At 32.1% G+C, this 9,155-nt stretch overlaps 1 long non-coding RNA gene across 1 annotated transcript; it reads left to right on the plus strand.

The window, feature by feature from the left end:
* The first annotated feature begins 2,768 nt into the window (after window positions 1-2,768).
* On the plus strand, window positions 2,769-4,515 carry LOC110909472. The gene is made up of 3 exons (XR_002575389.2): window positions 2,769-3,013; window positions 3,094-3,264; window positions 4,164-4,515. It is a non-coding gene; the product is annotated as an uncharacterized LOC110909472 (long non-coding RNA).
* Window positions 4,516-9,155: the final 4,640 nt, after the last annotated feature.

Raw genomic sequence — 9,155 nt, forward strand, 5'->3', positions numbered from 1 at the left:
ACGAACACATTCTGCTACAATTTTGCTACGAATATTCCATAGCAAATGAAAACCATAGCAAAATCCGTAGCAAAACTGAGAGAATAAATATAAAAAGGTTAATGTAGCAAAATCAGTAGCACAATCCGTAGCAAAATTATGAAAAGAAGTATTTAGAAATTAACTAAAAAATGTAAAATAAAATCCGTAGTAAAATCTTAGCAAAGTTGAGAATATCAATATTTAAAAAAAATAATTAAATAAAGTACCTAGACAAAACTCAGAGGAAAATCTAGAAAATAAAAGTATCTAAAAGCTATGGTAGCAATATCCCTAGCAAAACTTGTAGCAATATCCCTAACAAAACTAAGTAAATAAATATAAAAAAATAATGTAGCAAAATCGTTAGCAAAATCCGTAGTAATACGATGAAAATAAATATTTTTCAAAGTAGCTGAATAAATATCGTAGCAAAACCCATAAGGAAATAATTAAAAGAGCAAAATGTCATTTTAGTCCCTGATGTTTGGTTCATTTTGTCAATTTAGTCCAAAGGTTTCAATTTATCGTCTGTGAGTCTAAAAAGCTTTTAATATTGTCATTTTAGTCCAACTGACTTAACACCATCCATTGACATTTGTTAGTCAGGGGCAATTTCATCTTCTTATATTTATTAGAGTTAAATGCCATTTTAGTCCCTGTGGTTTGGGCCGTTTTACCAGTTTAGTCCAAAGGTTTCATTTTTAACCTGTGGGTCCAAAAAGATTTCACCGTTGCCATTTTAGTCCACTGGGCTAAATCCACTCATTTTTCTGTTAACGAAAAGGCCAATTCGGTCATTTTATATGACTGAATTGCCCTTTTAGATAACAGAATTACATACAAAATTACCGAATTTGCCTTCTCATTAACAAAAAAATGGATGAAGTTAACCCAGTGGACTAAAATGGCAACCGTGAAACCTTTTTGGACCCACGGGTTAAAAATGAAACCTTTGGACTAAACTGGCAAAATGGCACAAACCACAGGGACTAAAATGGCATTTAACTCTATTTATTAATATTAATTCATTTATTCAACCCTCCCCTTTTAACTCCTAATCTTCGACCTTAAAAATCCCTAATTCAAATCAATTCACTTCACCCCCACCACATCCACCTATGCCCGGTCACCATGACCCCTCTGCCATTGTCTGGACACACACATATCTGACTTAATGATTCAAACAATGCATTGGTTAGCTCCGATTTAAGGGTGGCGGCGACACATTTGATGGTTGGAAAGGGTAAAGGGAGGTCAGAGTGTTAGTGGCTGTGTGTAAGTGTATCGAAAAAGGAGCCAGTTGCATGTTGCTATATGGTTGTTGTATGCTGTTGTAGTCACTAGAAAATATAAGGTGTAGCCAACGGTGTTCTTTTAGTCGAACAAGGGTCGAGGTAGGGTTATAGAGGACGGAGATGGAGTTTTAGATGTACGACTTGTTGTTTCGTGAGTCACAAGGGTGGGTTGCAGGTCACCGGGGAAATGACAAAATGGTGGAGTCAGGTGGTGAAGGTCTGGTTAAACAAGTATAATCTGCATCAAATGCCAGATCGTTGGTTATCTCAGACATCAGAGTATCGCACACCTGTAATGGTGGACCTACAAAAGAACAAATGATATTCAAAAACCAAAACATAAACTGTATAATCAAGAAATAAACAGTAGATGAAACATTCTCTTCCCAAAGATAGTGAATCTTGAACACTAATTAAAACATCTGTTGAAGACATGCTAACATCTGTTCAAGCCTTGGAAACCACTGTTTAAGAAGAACCAAGCATTGATCAAGACCAAAGAGCCATTGAAGCAAGGGTCTATTCAAGAAGACCAAACATCTGCTCAGGCCAAACAGATGTTTGATATGAAGCAACAGTGGTTTGAAGATCAATGATTTCATCTATGTAACAGTATTTTGTTTGTAACGCAGTTTTAGTATATTAGATCAGATGTTAGTTTCCCACAGATGTTTGCAAACATCTGTGGAATATTTTTTGTTAGGAATGTTAGATGTCACTATCAGGGTGATGTGAGCTGATTGCAAACAAACTTTTTGTACTTAATATATATAGATCTCACCTGTTAGAGATTAATTTATCACTTCACACACATTAAAAAACAACCAACACCTAAGACAATTCAGTATTCCTAAAACACCAGAACAAAATGGGGTTGTTGAAAGAAAAATCAGAACCCTAACTCGTTTATCATTTATTAATTAATTTACATAAATATATAGTATGTTATATATACTGTATACACAAATATACATATTTGAAACATAATATATATTATTTAGTTAGTTTGATATTTGTAACATAGTATATATTATTTAGTTAGTTTGATCATAATTTGATTTAACGACAATTAGTATGGTGTAAATGTATATTTTATTTATTAAATATACTTTTTATAAATGATATGCTCGTTTAGGCTCACGAGCCTGCTCGAGATTGACAAGTGAAGCAAGTGCTAAGACTCGTTTATTAAAGAAACTTATTTTTAGGCTCGAGGTCGTTTAAACACGACTCGATTCGAGCTTGTAGTTAACTCATCTCAAGTACCTCACGAGTGGGTCGATTCGTTTACACCCGTAGTTAAACTTGTTTGTTTTTTTAACTTTCAGTCTTATTTTATAAGTTATAGTTTTTAAATATTTTTCCAAAACAAAAATAAAAAAAATCCATTTATTACAATCACCTCTGAAATATAAATTTCTTCCAAAATCAAAATCTAATTTTCAAAATCCCCCTAAATACGGTTCACCCACTTTCCCCCTCTACTCCTTTTCACCAAAATTGTTTCACATTCCCTTCTTAATTTCATCACCTCACTACTCAAATTCTTTCATATTTGTGCGCCTTCTACTTCCCTCCCCAAATCCAAACATATTTCTTGATGTGGTTCGATTGATTCTTATCTAATGACCGGTGATTATTGTTGTTATTTGTTAATTTTTGTCTAATGTGCATAGGTATATATGACATATCAACTTGTAAGTGTCGAATTTTCTATTTCAGCTTGTTATGTTATTCTTTATTCCGTTGTGTTGATGATTTTAACCTGAAAAATTAGCGCTGCTTAGATGGATGGTTTGTAACTTAGCGAAAGTGGAGAGACAACATGAAGATTGAAAAGCTTTTCATGTTTTTTGCTGCTGGAGTTTTTAAGATAGACAACAAACGTTGCAGGGTACTTTAACTTCAAATTGTTCTACAAATTACAATCCCACTGCTTTATTTCAAGGTACCTTTATCAATAACTTTGAGACTTAGAAATTACAGACTTTAAAGGGGCTATTTTTCACCATAAATATCGATTGCATGTATAAATTCCTTATAGCTTTTGAGTTGAAAAGTATACATGCTTGAATATAATGATGTTTTTTGTGTAAATTTGTGATTATAGGGTTGAAGTGAGTGAAATTTACATTTCGACTTTGTATTACTAATATTTAATATATGTGTATCAACTGTTTGATGAAATGCCAGGTTGTGTCAAGACTTTCATGAATTTATAATGCAAAGTACATATGCACTTATATAGGTAATTAGGTCTTGTTAGAACTTTTATGATTGGTGCTTAATAGCATATTCATGTCGACATGAGTATGCTAATTTTTATTTTTTTCATTCTCGTAAGTTGAGAGTTTGAAGTTAACCAAGTGACTCAGATGATTCAGATCTCAAAAGGGCTAGTTTCTGACCTTTTTTTAAATTATTTGGTTCCTTTATATTATAGTATAGTTAATACATATATAATCATATTTACTATTATTTAGTATGTTAACTGTTGATATAACTCAAAATATGGATGAAGAAGTTTTGGACACACACCTCTGATAATTTAACAACTTGTGAGATTGAGAGAAAGTCAAACAAACACAAATCTTTGAATAGCTAAAAAATGGTGAGCCTAGTTAGTAGGTTTTAGAAGGCTGTTCAATTTATATTTACCCAAGGGTCATGTTCTTCATTTTACTAACTTAAAAACATAAATAAAAAGGAGATCACGAAGCAGATTACTAGTATTAATTTATTTTTTTAGTGATTAGGCTATATTATATTTCTTGTATATTGTTGCTACCGTATACAAAAATTATATATTTTTTGTATCTTTTTTTGGCTTGTATACTATAAAAGCAGGTTACAACTTGGATTGGATTTGGGCATGTACTGTTTAATTCAGGTATTGTATGAACTGAAGACCAATACCTGGATTAATTGAAGACCAATGACCAATTGGTTTAGACTTAAAGTTAAGCGAGTCTCGTATTGGTTACAAAATTATGCCATGATTGAGAGATCTGAAGAGAACATGAGGTTATAAGCTCAAGTGCCAAGTTAGAATATGGGTTCATATATGTTTAATATATTGTATTGATTTTGGATAATTTAGTTCTTTATTGTGTTATATTTGGATAAGTTGGAAGTTGGATATTTCAGTCTATTTTGTTTGGATATTTATCTTTAGTAGAATTTATATGTGTTGTGAAAATTAGAATTTATTGTTTATAAAAAACATATATATATATATATATATTCCTAAAAAATTGTAGCTAAAGTTGTAACTAAAGGCTTACAAAATTTGCAGCAAAAACTTTTTATATATGTAGCTAAATTTATAGCTAAAATTTAACATAACTTGTGGCAAAATTCATAGCTAAATTGTATAGTAAGAATCGTAGCAAAACTCTAGCAAAATTCCTTAGCAAAACCGTAGCAAAAAAAATCTTCGTAGCTAATCATTCATAGCAAACTTTGTAGCTAAATATCCATAGCTAAAAGTCTGTAGCAAAATTTCGTAGCAAACTTTTTTCATAGCAAATATGTAGCTAAAATAACGACCCCCTTCTTTGTAGCTAAATCCGTTGCAAATGTCATTTTCGTAGCTAAAATTCGTAGCAACAAAATTTGCGACGAAACTTGTAGCTATGGACCAATTACGTAGCAAATTCGTAGCAGAATAGGTATTTGATACGAATTTGCTATGGATTTGGCCATATCAAATGCCTATTTATGTATTAGTAGGCCATGAACTAGTTGTTGCCCGACGGCAACAACACCGTTTCCATTTAAAATAAATAAACAAATAAATTCTATATATATATATATATATATATATATATATATATATCATGATTTTTACCCCATTTAAATCTAACTCTTTTCTATTCTTTATACTTTACTTTATAGATTTCAATACCTTTCAAAAGATATTCAGATGGATGACTCCTCATACTAAAAATGCGTATCGTCAAAACCAGAAAATCTAGGCCGAAGGTTCGATCCAACAAAAATGAACCGTTTTCCACACAACTACTTCAAAATCCAATCCATGCCAAATCTACATCCACTGTTCTACCCCCAAGCTCCATTAGCTTAACATGCCAACTCAAGTAGCACCGGGCCATTTCATGTTTATAAAATCAATAATGGATTGGTATAAGTATCATGATCATAACACCCAATACGAAATTCTATCTTATCGTGACCCAACATGTATACATTCCGATTTGGAAGAAGAAGAAAAAGAAGAAGAATACAACGACACAGAAGAAGATAAAAAATGATGACGGCCACACCAAACCTAGATGACAATACACAAAGCGGGGGAGCGAAAGACTGGAGCAACACGATCGAGGTTGCCTTATGCAAAGTTCTCGAAAGTTTTAATGGTTTAATCGGTGAAACCAATCAAACCGTTGAACAAGTGAAGTGGAAGTGGAAGTGGAACTGCATGATAAAATCAACGAACCATACGTATCAATTATACAACAACGTAAATGTGAAATCGTAGCAAAATAGGATTTGGCATGCAACTTTTAGGTTTTTTTTATTTATTTTTTGTTTTAGGGTTTCTTTTTTAGTTCAAGCTTAGTTAGTTCTTTATTTTAATTATTGTATTTTGGTTTTCAATTAATATAAATGTCTTCTTATTTAAATGATTAGGCTTTTTTATTTAAAAAAAAATTTGTTTAGGTAGTGTGTTGAGCTAGGCTGATGCCCTCTCCTATTTAAGTTGAAGTGGGGTAAATTGGGTTAAATGAGGTGACATAATCCTATTGGTTGGTGGAGGAGGTTGTTGTGGGTTGGGTGCCCTATCGGGTTCACTAATAGAATTTCGCGACCTCATTTAAGCCAATTCAACCAGACTAGGCAGAGGCACCCACCTAACTCAACCGACGCTCACAACACCTGAGTTTCACACACCTTGCCAAACGTTCACATACACGAGTATTCACAAATCATACTCCGGACCACAACTTAATGGGTTGTGACGGTGTACTCCCTTACACCAGCCAACTCGCAAGTACTTGGAGGGGTGTTCAAATTCGATTCGGACTCGAAACATTCAAAACTTGAGTCCAGTAAATCGAAGTCGAATTCAATTATATTATCAACAATTTGAATTCGATTCAATTTGAATTCGAGTCTAGTATCGAATACCAGATTTATATGTTTAAGTTCGATTCGACTCAAAATTCAAATTATACATTAACCTATAAATTTAATCTAAGTCCTAAAATAGTCCAAATAGCCCATAATGAATTTACATATTTTAAGTGAATTTTAATCAAAATGTATTTATTTGAATTTATCCAAATTTGATTTGAATTCAAATTTTAATCGATTTCGAATTGACCTTTTAATTCGAATATGAATTCGAATCGAATTGACCAGTTTTTAATTAAATTCGAATTTAAGCAAAAAAATGTTTGAAAAATATGATTAGAGTAATTCGAAAATTTGTCATTCGATTCGATGAATACATAAGTTTTTAGTCAAATAATTGTGAATGGAAAAAAGTATTTACCACATGTGTGTAATTTTAAAAATACAAGTGCATGAGTAAGTGTCATTGATCTATTGAAGAGTAAGGATCAAGATCAAGGGAAAACTCCTCGAGTTGTGAGAACTTAGAGAACTCGGTCTTTTCGTGCGAGTAAAAAAAATGTTTAGGACTACCGTAAAAAGTAAAAAAAAAAAAAAATCAAAGTGGTGTTTTTCGGCCCGTTACATCAGCTGTAAAAAAACTTTTTTTTGAAAAGTTGATTTTTAAAGATTTTTGGTAAAATAATTTGAAAAACCTTTCATAAGGCCGAGTTTTCTAAGTTTTCACAACTCGTATAAGTTTTCATTTTACTCTAACCGCATATATATATATAACGTACAATACCTCTTATCCTACATTATGTACGCGATAAGCCCAGCGTCCGATCTTCTATCTATTGAATGATGCGAAATTAAATTTATATAATTAAATTAATCAAATTAATATACATAAAACCAACAGCGAAGGATAAAATTGACAATTCCTCTATCAAAATCCCGGTAATTCCGTTCGGTACGTACCTTTTTCTTCTCTAACCAACTCTTCTGCAATCGACGTCCGCCGATGCGATTTCATCCAATCGATTGTTCACCCGACGATTATGATAACTACAACAGCTTTGGGAGGTAATATATCTCCAATCGACAACAATGTTTACTAGAATGATAAAAAATTTGATGTGATTATTCTTGTCAGTTGTGAAGAAGCAACAGAGCAAGAAAAACAACGATCGACCACAATCGAACATGTGAATACTTGTAACTAACGTACAAAATGTATAACATGCGAATTTGTAACTAACATGCAAATACTTGTAACTAACATGCGAATTTGGGTTTCCATAAAAACATGCGAAATTGTGTAACATGTAAAAGTGTATAACATGAAATTGTATAACATGCTAAATTGTATAATATGCTACATTGTATAACATGCTACATTTTATAACATGATAAATTGTATAACATGCTACACTGTATAAATGCTACATTCTATAACATGCTACATTGTTTAACATGCTAAATTGTATAAGATGCGACATTATAAACATGTGAAATTGTATAAAATGCTACATTCTATAACATGCTAAATTGTATAACATGTTACATTGTATAACATGCTACATTGTATAACATGCTAAATTGTATAACATGCTAAATTGTATGACATGCGACATTATAAACATGTGAAATTGTATAACATGCGAAATTGTATTTAATGCTTTTCATACATGCGATTTGTTTAAATAATAACATGCGAAAGTAATTTCTATTGGAACCCTTAGTTACAACATTTGCAAAAATGGGATTTCTAACTTCCTTAATCGTAACTCTCTGGTCACCACCATGCTCACTGCCGAATTCAACGTCTTCAAAATCAACATCTGTGTTTCGTCCGGTGTTGCTTCGTGGATCCATTAAAAACAACAAACGATTAAACCCTAATCACGTAGAAATGAAAACCGCAATGTATGGTTTCAAAAATTATGAATATTTGAAACTGATACGATTCACAATTACCGGAATGGTGGTGTAACGAACTCGTGATCTGCTTATTGAAGGAATTGTTTGATATACCCTTATGTAGGAAAACTGAATCAGGGACACGTGTAGGGCTATTATGATCGCGTACGTAATGTATGATTAGAGGATTTGTATTCTACACTTCCTCTGTCACACCCTAACCGATGACGGAAACATTGAAGTGAGACGAAATAGATTGCTGGAGACTTCATAACACTAACATTTGCGACAAGTATTTAAATAATAAATTTTATTTCATTTCTAAAGAGTCAATTACAAAGATTGAAATCAAATACAACGACTTGAAATAAAAGAAATACATTACAATAAGAATACAAAGTTTAAAATGAATATCTAGGCATCCTACTATGTTCCATGCATCACCAACATCATCATTAAACCTGCAACATGTTTTTAAAAAAGCATAGTTCAATACAACGTATTCACTACAAAAAAAATGCCATAGTGACATACAAAAAGTGCCACAAAACAACAGAAAAGTGCCACTAAAAACACCTTTAGGAATGGGCGGCACACAAAAAAAGTGTCACTAGAAGCGCTGACGCTAAAGCCTTTTAGTGACACTTTTTCAATCTGCCGCACAAAGTATATAGGCTTTTAGTGGCACTGTTTTTTCTGCCACTACAAACTTTTAGGCTTTTAGTGACACATATTTTTTGCCACAAATCACATCAAATTATTTATCATATTAATTTTTATTGATTACAATTATTATTTATTTACATTAAAAAATAAAAATAAAATTGTAAAATGTAGAAA

This window comes from Helianthus annuus, chromosome 15, assembly GCF_002127325.2.
Source record: "Helianthus annuus cultivar XRQ/B chromosome 15, HanXRQr2.0-SUNRISE, whole genome shotgun sequence".
NCBI classification, from domain to species: domain Eukaryota; kingdom Viridiplantae; phylum Streptophyta; class Magnoliopsida; order Asterales; family Asteraceae; genus Helianthus; species Helianthus annuus.